Source organism: Poromitra crassiceps (genome assembly GCF_964638095.1).
Source record: "Poromitra crassiceps genome assembly, chromosome: 2".
NCBI lineage: Eukaryota > Metazoa > Chordata > Actinopteri > Beryciformes > Melamphaidae > Poromitra > Poromitra crassiceps.
In genome coordinates this window covers 23,990,168-24,000,993 of record NC_139624.1, presented here as the reverse complement: position 1 = coordinate 24,000,993, position 10,826 = coordinate 23,990,168, and the positions used below count along the sequence as shown (strand labels likewise).

At 45.1% G+C, this 10,826-nt stretch overlaps 1 protein-coding gene across 1 annotated transcript in view; it reads left to right on the top strand.

The window, feature by feature from the left end:
- The first annotated feature begins 1,705 nt into the window (after positions 1-1,705).
- sfmbt2 (Scm like with four mbt domains 2) overlaps positions 1,706-10,826 on the top strand; it is a 91,838-nt gene continuing 82,717 nt past the window's right edge. The window contains exon 1 of the mRNA XM_083652245.1: positions 1,706-1,741. The gene's annotated coding sequence lies outside the window, so the exon portion shown is untranslated. The remainder of the gene's footprint in view (positions 1,742-10,826) is intronic.

The following is a 10,826-nucleotide window of genomic DNA, read 5'->3' as shown; positions in this document are numbered from 1 at the left end:
ACCGTGAATGTTGAAATAGATAGCTATATTTGATGTAATGATATAGGCTACTTTTGTTCAAATAAGATTGGAAATGACATGCTGTAATAATAATAAAAAAATATTTTGAAAATTCCATATTCATAAGAAAAAATCTTCAGGAAACAAGCCAACTTTCCTGCACTTTATTTATTAATTTAAACAATAGCACCATTTTAGATAATGTTAAAAACAAAATCGGGCTGAAAGTTTCAGGGTGTCTAAAGAGCACCTATGCGGGTGACCTGACATTTCGGATTTTTTTAATTAGGTGATTGCCCTAATTACCTAATGATGTGATTAATCACTGATGTCATCTGTGATGATGTCATCAGTGATGTCATCCTTCCTGGGTGACACCTTCCTGGACTTACGTTTCCCATGATTATCAGTGGTTGCCGGTTGTCCCCCCCGTCTTTTATTGTCACACGAACACCACAATACATGCATGCGGCCACAATACACTCATGCTGACGGTGGCCGGTGAAAAGTGTCCTCTGCATTTAACCCATCCAGGTATGTCCTTTCCTCCGGGGGGCAGGCCAGGAGCAGTGGTCGCTTTCTCGTACAGCGCCCGGGGACCAACTTGGGATGTTGTCGTCACTGGTCGGATGACGATGACGATCTGATCTTCTGCATGTTTTTAGTGGGGGGGTTATATACGGAGGAACCCCCTGGGGGAGCACGGGGAGAACATGCAAACTCCACACAGAGAGAAAGGCCCTTACGACGAGATACCCCACCTGGGCAGTAGGCACTGAAGATATGGGGGGGGAACACAACCACAGCGCCCAGTGTCCCAGGCGAGAATCGAACTCAGGACCTCCTGACTGTGAGGCGACAGCTCTACCACTGAGCCACCGTGCCCCTAAGCATCTTAACCCACAAAGTAAAATCTGAAGAAATTTGGTAGCCTGCAAGCAAGCAGATTTGGCGAACCAGTGATCCCAGCTTCCAAAGTTATGTTATTCACGATCCACACTCCATTCCAGTTGGTGGTGGTGGTAGGCCAACCAATCGCTATAAAACTCGAGAATATATCCACTCGCTCAAGCCCATGTCTTTTGGTTGCTTTTTTATTAACAGCATTTAGGCTACTTGTGAACAAATTAACAAATGAAGGTTGAGTTCAAAAATAGGCGTGAGCCGAAGAAAGAACCCCCCCCCCCCACACACACACACACACACACACACACGTTATGCCCCTGGCTCACATTTGTTTGAAGTTGCAGGTGTTGTGATCCCATCGCAATAGGCCTATAGTCTCATTATAAAATTACTTTTGATAGGCAGATACTTTAAGACTTTTACTCAAGTAGCCTAGGTGACTTTAATTTATACCAGTCATGTTTCGTGTTGGGAAGTAATAGGGTAGTTACTGTACTGTGATTATTACTTAATCCCCATGAACTAATATGGGATTATAATTTCCAAAAAGTAATTGTAGGTTATTACAGTTACTAATCGAAGTAACTTCAAGTTACTTCATCACTTTCACAGGGCTAAAACGAAGTGTGGAGATAGGTCGGGCTATGCTTCTGTGTGGCGTGTGAAGGGGGGGGGGGGTAGCTAAAGTGAGTGTGACGTGAATGATGTCTCTTCCTTCTTTATAGGTTCCTTGAACGAGGGCAGCAGCTGAAAGACGTCGCTCTCGCTCGGCTCGAGGGGAGAGAAAAAAACAGGGGGTCTCGAGCGAGAATCAGACACAGAGAAACTTGGCCAGGTAAGAGACAGGTGCTGCTCGCGCTCCTCAACGCCTTTCCGTGGCTCGGGCCCGTGTTGTTTCGTTATTTGGACGGAATAAACACCGCGAGAGTAGTTGTTGTTTCTCTCGTCCTCCGCGTTAAAAGCATTGAAGTGCTCCCGAGGCGTTTCTGTAGAAAGCAGGCAGGCAGCGCGAGGAGCCAAGTTGTTCAAAGTGGCTCTCAATGAACAGCTTTCGCCGGTGGAGAGGACGCTGTCTCACGGTACTGTCGGTAACGCCGTCTCCGTCGTATCTCCTCTCTGCTCGTGTGTGTTATGTCATTAATTTGTTTGGAAATAACGTGTATTTAATTTAATAATGTCTGATCTGCACGGAAAAAACATGTCATCTATGTCATTTCAGTGTGTTTTTACTATTGTGTTTAATAGCAGCACGACGCAATTTAGTTTCGTGTTAAACCAAAGTCTTTATTATGAAATTACGTTAGAAATTACTTAATTGAGGTGAGTCATGTTTGTTTGTTTTTTATTGCTTTTTATTAACCCATAGGTGCGTAAAAGCCATCGGAAAATACCGGACACTGCCAAAATGTCAAACCATGCACTTTCAACATGGCGGGTTATGGTGTTGGGGAGAAAGACTGCACCTTAAAATCTTTGAACGAGGAAAAAATAAAATGACGGCAGATACCAGGCCCGGTTCTGTTTCTTTTGGTGCACATAGACGAGCTTTAATGAATTAAATTCAAAGTGTGCATTTGGCAACTCCGTGGGAGTTTTTTTCCGCTGCAGTTTTGAGTGTGCAAAGTACATGAGCTGAGTGCCAGCCAGCCTGCTGCCTGCTCTGCTCTGTCGGCTACACCCCTCGCTGCCTCATCTTCCTTATATGCACTTAGAACGTTTCCTCTTTCACTTTGATCTACAAAATAATCCTCTAGCTATATTATTCGCTGTCGCTGTATCCTATGATCCATCGGTTATTTTAAATGCCCCCGAAAACAGGACGATTTAATTCCACTTTATGCCAGCTCCCATAGGCCTATTTAATAGGCTATCTGATTGTGTAGTCGGACGAGGTATTGTTTTTCCAGTGCATTGTTTTAAGTATGGACACATTTGCAATGATTAAGCTTATAATTGGGTTAAAACCGCGCATATCAGTTTAATTAATTATATTTTTTTGTGGGCGGTCTACAAATCCGGGGTTTAGTTTTGCATTATTCCCGAGGATTTCTCCTCCCAGATTAAATTCGTCACCATAATGAACACAAACAATAAAGCCACATTATGGAACCGACAATAGACGTTCATCTGCAATGGGGGAAATAAAATAAGGAAATAAAAATCTTCTATTATTATTGCTCCAAACATGCCCCCCCCCCCCCCCCCCCCCCCCCTTCCCCCACGGCTCCAAACGGGGGATGTGTAACAAGTGCAGTATAAAAGGCAACATGACAAAAAAACAGCACTTTAAGGGGAAAATGATAACCTGGCCATAAAGGTAAAATATATTATATATAGGTGGTCTCTTCTCCACTGGAAAAGATCAATAAAGGACTGCTGCACATTATTGATGGTTTGGGCTGTTGGCTCACAACCAGCATAGCAGGGGGAAAATCATGTATCTGTTTTTGATAAGGCATTGTTGCCATTGTGTGTTAATCCTGTTCAGAAAGACAGTAAGCATGTCTGGGCTAAAAAGATAGACAGAGATAGAGAAACAAGAGACTTACAGGAAATGGTAATTAAGTCAGAGTCAGACTCCCAACTGTCTCTCCTCCTACAGTATGTAGGCTTTTCAGGCTGCTGCTGGCAAACTAACCATCATATCAGCCTCGATGTCAACAAGCGGAAGTCTTAGTCAAACTAACTCCATCATATCAGTCTCGATGTCAACAAGCAGAAGTCTTAGTCAAACTAACTCCATCATATCAGCCTTGATGTCAACAAGCGGAAGTCTTAGTCAAACTAACTCCATCATATCAGTCTCAATGTCAACTAGGGGAAGTCTTAGTCAAACTAACTCCATCATATCAGCCTTGATGTCAACAAGGGGAAGTCTTAGTCAAACTAACTCCATCATATCAGCCTTGATGTCAACAAGGGGAAGTCTTAGTCAAATAGGAATTTTGACTTTCGTCCTGTTTTTTTTTTTTTTTAGAAGCCTGAGGGAGATTCCGCCTCTCTTGGTCTTTTACTCCACTTTGGGGCCCATCTGAGGCAGTTGCTGTTAAACTTCATTATTTCATTTACAAGAAGTTAACACAATTATATAATGTAGAAGAATGACTGTTTTGACCATATTTTCTCGGCTATCTCTCTACCTATACAGACAGTCATGAGATTCTGGGACAACATTGTATACAAATATTCTCATCATTGTGGGGTCCGTGGTCTTAATATGAACTAAATTAGGGGTCCTTAAAAAGGTTGAGAATCACTGCGTTAGAGGATACAAGAAATTATAGCAGAAACAGGAGTTGAGAAGAACAAGTAAGTCAAATGGGCATCAGCGTGTCTCCCATCACCAGGAAAAGCAACTGGGTTTGTGTAAATGTGGAGAAAAAGCCAAGCCCATGCAGTGGTCATCTCCGAAAGCCCCCATTAAACCATTGGCATGGATGGGTTTAGGGAAAGGCAGCAGGACAACACGTGGATGCCCAGCACGCCGTCAGGGGCTAATCGATAACAACCCAGCTCTCCTCTCAATCTGAGGCAGAGGGGGCCCCGCGTCTGAGATTAACTCTCCCAGACCGCTTTAATCCCCGCTGCCCAATCTGGGCTGTTCTCCGGGATGCTCTGTAAGCCTCATCACACAGATCGCTGTGCTTGGAGGAAAACCTGTTCCAGACAGTTATAGTGAAGTTGTTTCTGGAATAAAAAAGGGGGGCCGGGGGGATAAACATTATTTTCTGATTGACAGCCACCCACTTTTTGAAAATTGCATATTGGCTTTTGAATGGTTTCCTGCCCTATCATGGAACTTGCTCAGCCCATGAAGAACCTCAAGTACAAACGTGAACATCATCACCACAACATAGACTCACAAGGAGCTGCCTGTTTAGAAGCGTTACAGGGTGACTTTTTTAAATGCTATGTTATGGCTCTTTAATGTGATTGTTCATGTCAAATTTGTTTTACCAAAAATATTTGATTCTCTGCTTTCCACAGAGTCATGTGAACCTTATACTTCTGTTCCACACTGGCTTTTAACTGTATTATAGATTGTGTGATGGGAAGGACTTAGGCAACAAGCACTGATAGACTGTGTGATGGGAAAGACTTAAGCAAGAAGCACTGACAGACTGTGTGACGGGAAGGACCTAAGCAAGAAGCACTGATAGACTGTGTGACGGGAAGGACTTAGGCAAAAAGCACTGACGGACTGTGTGACGGGAAGGACTTAAGCAAGAAGCATTGATAGACTGTGTGATGGGAATGACTTAAGCAAGAAGCACTGATAGACTGTGTGATGGGAAGGACTTAGGCAAGAAGCACTGATAGACTGTGACGGGAAGGACTTAAGCAAGAAGCACTGATAGACTGTGTGACGGGAAGGACTTAGGCAAGAAGCACTGATAGACTGTGTGACGGGAAGGACTTAGGCAAGAAGCACTGATAGACTGTGGTGACGGGAAGGACTTAAGCAAGCAGCACTGATAGACTGTGTGATGGGAAGGACTTAGGCAAGAAGCACTGATAGACTGTGTGACGGGAAGGACTTAAGCAAGAAGCACTGGTAGACTGTGACGGGAAGGACTTAGGCAAGAAGCACTGATAGACTGTGTGACGGGAAGGACTTAGGCAAGAAGCACTGATGGACTGTGTGACGGGAAGGACTTAAGCAAGAAGCACTGGTAGACTGTGGTGACGGGAAGGACTTAAGCAAGAAGCACTGATAGACTGTGTGACGGGAAGGACTTAAGCAAGAAGCACTGATAGACTGTGTGATGGGAAGGACTTAAGCAAGAAGCACTGATAGACTGTGTGATGGGAAGGACTTAAGCAAGCAGCACTGATAGACTGTGTGATGGGAAGGACTTAGGCAAGCAGCACTGATAGACTGTGTGATGGGAAGGACTTAGGCAAGAAGCACTGATAGACTGTGTGATGGGAAGGACTTAAGCAAGCAGCACTGATAGACTGTGTGATGGGAAGGACTTAGGCAAGAAGCACTGATAGACTGTGGTGACGGGAAGGGTAGCAGGCAGTGTGTGAGCAAAATTAGCTCAGCTTGTTTACGCAATGGATGTATACTGGAACACTGTGTGACAGAAAGGAGGTGAGGGGGCACCCTCCTGTATGCTGGATCACTGCAACAGAAAGGAGGTGGGGGTGGGGGGCACCCTCCTGTATGCTGGATCACTGTGCCACAGAAAGGAGGTGGGGGTGGGGGGGCACCCTCCTGTATGCTGGATCACTGTGCCACAGAAAGGAGGTGGGGGTGGGGGGGCACCCTCCTGTAGGCTGGATCACTGTGCGACAGAAAGGAGGTTGGGGTGGGGGGCACCCTCCTGTATGTTGGATCACTGTGCCACAGAAAGGAGGTGGAGGTGGGGGGCACCCTCCTGTATGCTGGATCACTGTGCCACAGAAAGGAGGTGGAGGTGGGGGGCACCCTCCTGTATGCTGGATCACTGTGCGACAGAAAGGAGGTTGGGGTGGGGGGCACCCTCCTGTATGCTGGATCACTGTGCCACAGAAAGGAGGTGGGGGTGGGGGGCACCCTCAGGTGGTTGTGGAGACTTTGTAGCCTCACAGTAAAGAAATGCAGCTTAGAAGTAACTGGAGCATGCATCAAGGATGTTTTCTGCTGGACCCGGAACAGGGTGCCCAAGAAATCTCTCAGGGGCTTACAGAGTGACTGACTGACCCACTCACTCACTCACTCACTCACTCACTCATCATTGTCGAAACATGCATGCGCAACTGTTGAGCAGCAGCGCCAGCAGTCTGGGTCTGGCTTAACTAGGCTTTCCTAGTCTTGTTTTGTTTGTCTTAATTTTCTCAAGATTTCATTTCTTTTTTGGATACAAGTGTTCAATTGATTTGGAAAAAGGGATTGTAGATTCTCCCCCTTTTCCTCCTTTTTCTGTATTCCCAATCACATCTCTGGATGGATGTTTCAGCTAATTGCAGAATGTGGATATTTCCGGTTCTTTTGAAACTTGAGGTAAACAGCCTGATCTGCCAGCTGTGTTTTTCTCCTCTGGTAAAGTTGAGGTCAACAGCCTGATCTGCCAGCTGTGTTTTTCTCCTCTGGTAAAGTTGAGGTCAACAGCCTGATCTGCCAGCTGTGTTTTTCTCCTCTGGTAAAGTTGGAGTCAACAGCCTGATCTGCCAGCTGTGTTTTTCTCCTCTGGTAAAGTTGGAGTCAACAGCCTGATCTGCCAGCTGTGTTTTTCTCCTCTGGTAAAGTTGGAGTCAACAGCCTGATCTGCCAGCTGTGTTTTTCTCCTCTGGTAAAGTTGAGGTCAACAGCCTGATCTGCCAGCTGTGTTTTTCTCCTCTGGTAAAGTTGGAGTCAACAGCCTGATCTGCCAGCTGTGTTTTTCTCCTCTGGTAAAGTTGAGGTCAACAGCCTGATCTGCCAGCTGTGTTTTTCTCCTCTGGTAAAGTTGAGGTCAACAGCCTGATCTGCCAGCTGTGTTTTTCTCCTCTGGTAAAGTTGAGGTCAACAGCCTGATCTGCCAGCTGTGTTTTTCTCCTCTGGTAAAGTTGGAGTCAACAGCCTGATCTGCCAGCTGTGTTTTTCTCCTCTGGTAAAGTTGAGGTCAACAGCCTGATCTGCCAGCTGTGTTTTTCTCCTCTGGTAAAGTTGAGGTCAACAGCCTGATCTGCCAGCTGTGTTTTTCTCCTCTGGTAAAGTTGAGGTCAACAGCCTGATCTGCCAGCTGTGTTTTTCTCCTCTGGTAAAGTTGGAGTCAACAGCCTGATCTGCCAGCTGTGTTTTTCTCCTCTGGTAAAGTTGGAGTCAACAGCCTGATCTGCCAGCTGTGTTTTTCTCCTCTGGTAAAGTTGGAGTCAACAGCCTGATCTGCCAGCTGTGTTTTTCTCCTCTGGTAAAGTTGGAGTCAACAGCCTGATCTGCCAGCTGTGTTTTTCTCCTCTGGTAAAGTTGAGGTCAACAGCCTGATCTGCCAGCTGTGTTTTTCTCCTCTGGTAAAGTTGGAGTCAACAGCCTGATCTGCCAGCTGTGTTTTTCTCCTCTGGTAAAGTTGGGATCAACAGCCTGATCTGCCAGCTGTGTTTTTCTCCTCTGGTAAAGTTGGAGTCAACAGCCTGATCTGCCAGCTGTGTTTTTCTCCTCTGGTAAAGTTGGGATCAACAGCCTGATCTGCCAGCTGTGTTTTTCTCCTCTGGTAAAGTTGGGATCAACAGCCTGATCTGCCAGCTGTGTTTTTCTCCTCTGCTAAAGTTGGGATCAACAGCCTGATCTGCCAGCTGTGTTTTTCTCCTCTGCTAAAGTTGGGATCAACAGCCTGATCTGCCAGCTGTGTTTTTCTCCTCTGGTAAAGTTGAGGTCAACAGCCTGATCTGCCAGCTGTGTTTTTCTCCTCTGGTAAAGTTGAGGTCAACAGCCTGATCTGCCAGCTGTGTTTTTCTCCTCTGGTAAAGTTGGGATCAACAGCCTGATCTGCCAGCTGTGTTTTTCTCCTCTGGTAAAGTTGAGGTCAACAGCCTGATCTGCCAGCTGTGTTTTTCTCCTCTGGTAAAGTTGGGATCAACAGCCTGATCTGCCAGCTGTGTTTTTCTCCTCTGGTAAAGTTGGGATCAACAGCCTGATCTGCCAGCTGTGTTTTTCTCCTCTGGTAAAGTTGGAGTCAACAGCCTGATCTGCCAGCTGTGTTTTTCTCCTCTGGTAAAGTTGGGATCAACAGCCTGATCTGCCAGCTGTGTTTTTCTCCTCTGGTAAAGTTGGGATCAACAGCCTGATCTGCCAGCTGTGTTTTTCTCCTCTGGTAAAGTTGGAGTCAACAGCCTGATCTGCCAGCTGTGTTTTTCTCCTCTGGTAAAGTTGGAGTCAACAGCCTGATCTGCCAGCTGTGTTTTTCTCCTCTGCTAAAGTTGAGGTCAACAGCCTGATCTGCCAGCTGTGTTTTTCTCCTCTGGTAAAGTTGAGGTCAACAGCCTGATCTGCCAGCTGTGTTTTTCTCCTCTGGTAAAGTTGGGATCAACAGCCTGATCTGCCAGCTGTGTTTTTCTCCTCTGGTAAAGTTGAGGTCAACAGCCTGATCTGCCAGCTGTGTTTTTCTCCTCTGGTAAAGTTGAGGTCAACAGCCTGATCTGCCAGCTGTGTTTTTCTCCTCTGGTAAAGTTGAGGTCAACAGCCTGATCTGCCAGCTGTGTTTTTCTCCTCTGCTAAAGTTGAGGTCAACAGCCTGATCTGCCAGCTGTGTTTTTCTCCTCTGGTAAAGTTGAGGTCAACAGCCTGATCTGCCAGCTGTGTTTTTCTCCTCTGGTAAAGTTGGAGTCAACAGCCTGATCTGCCAGCTGTGTTTTTCTCCTCTGCTAAAGTTGAGGTCAACAGCCTGATCTGCCAGCTGTGTTTTTCTCCTCTGCTAAAGCTGTTGTTGGCTTTTTGGCTTGATTGAGGATGGCTGTGTGACTGTGGTTTTTCCCTCCGTGTTAATTGCCAGGTTCATGCAGGATAAATAAACTACCGCTACACCCGGCTCAAAATTTGTTAAGGCGCTGGAAGCGTAGATGAGTACAAAATAAAAAGAACGGATTCCACACAGTTAAAAGCCATGCAAAAAGCTTCAGGTGATGAAAGTGGGTGGGAGTCACGGTGATGTGACTGCATGAGCAGACCAAGGACAACAGCCAAGCCAATGACAAACATGAGCTGTTGTTTTGGAGATGATGATTTTCACATAATGTTCTGTTGATATTCAGTTGCCTTTAATCCTGGTAATAAGGCTGTATTAGACAGATATGTTGGCCTGCCGTCTGTCTCTCTTGCTGCAATTACACTTGAACATTTTTATGTTTTACTTTTGAAGTAATCTCTTGTAATAATACACTTTTATATAATCATTTTCAGCCCATATCAAACAGATTGTCAAATGTGACAAAAATGACAGGATTACTACACAAACATAAGAAATTGCTGCGATGTGTTCCTCTGATTCACCCAAAGGTGCCCAGGAATTGTACTGGAAAGTAAGTGTAGAAGTATTGTGTCCACAAATATCTCTTTTATGGCATAAAAACATCCAGCCACAAATCTACCAAATCGAGGTGTATTGTATAGGAATTAGGAAAATGTATCTTGATGAAAATGTTATAACTCCTTAATGCTTTAAGATACATAGTTCTTGTTAATACTACCCATGTGTAATGTGAAGGCAAGTATGTTGACATAGAAATAATCGCTAATTAGCGCATTAGCATAGTTAATGACCTCATTAGCATAACCGGTTAGGTTTAATATAAATTAGCATGGTGATTATGGCGACACATTAGGCAGCTCAAGTGCCTCTTGTTGACAACATGTTTGTGGTCATAATGCTTCCTTCATACTTAGCATATGTCTGATAAATGATGATTAAGTGATGATTGGTGTGACACGTGACAACATGGCATTATGCAGCTGCCATTTATGTTTCTTTCTTTCCATAATTGCTCGAGTGGATCTTGTCAAGGCAGACTCATTTGTCTGTGGTGTAGTCTTGCTTTTGTCCTTCCAGTTTTTCTACTTTGTTTGACGCTGATTGGTTATCTGATGTAGTTTTGCTGTGGTATGCAAATCCAGCCAGCCAGCAGACAATATGCATAGCCACATCTTACAGTGCAGTGGAGCATACCCGCATATTACAGTGCAGTGGAGTCTTGTTCTTTTTAGCTTGTCTCTATCTTCCGTGCTCATTGCTCATCACTGTGGTGTGTTTCCACACTGCACTTAGAGATCACCTGTCAATCAAACAGTGTGTCCAGTACTGTGACTTTGTCTTTTTCCACCTGTCAATCAAACAGTGTCCAGTACTGTCAATCAGTGTGTCCAGTACTGTGACTGTCTTTTTCCACCTGTCAATCAAACAGTGTGTCCAGTACTGTCAATCAAACATTGTGTCCAGTACTGTCAATCAGTGTGTCCAGTA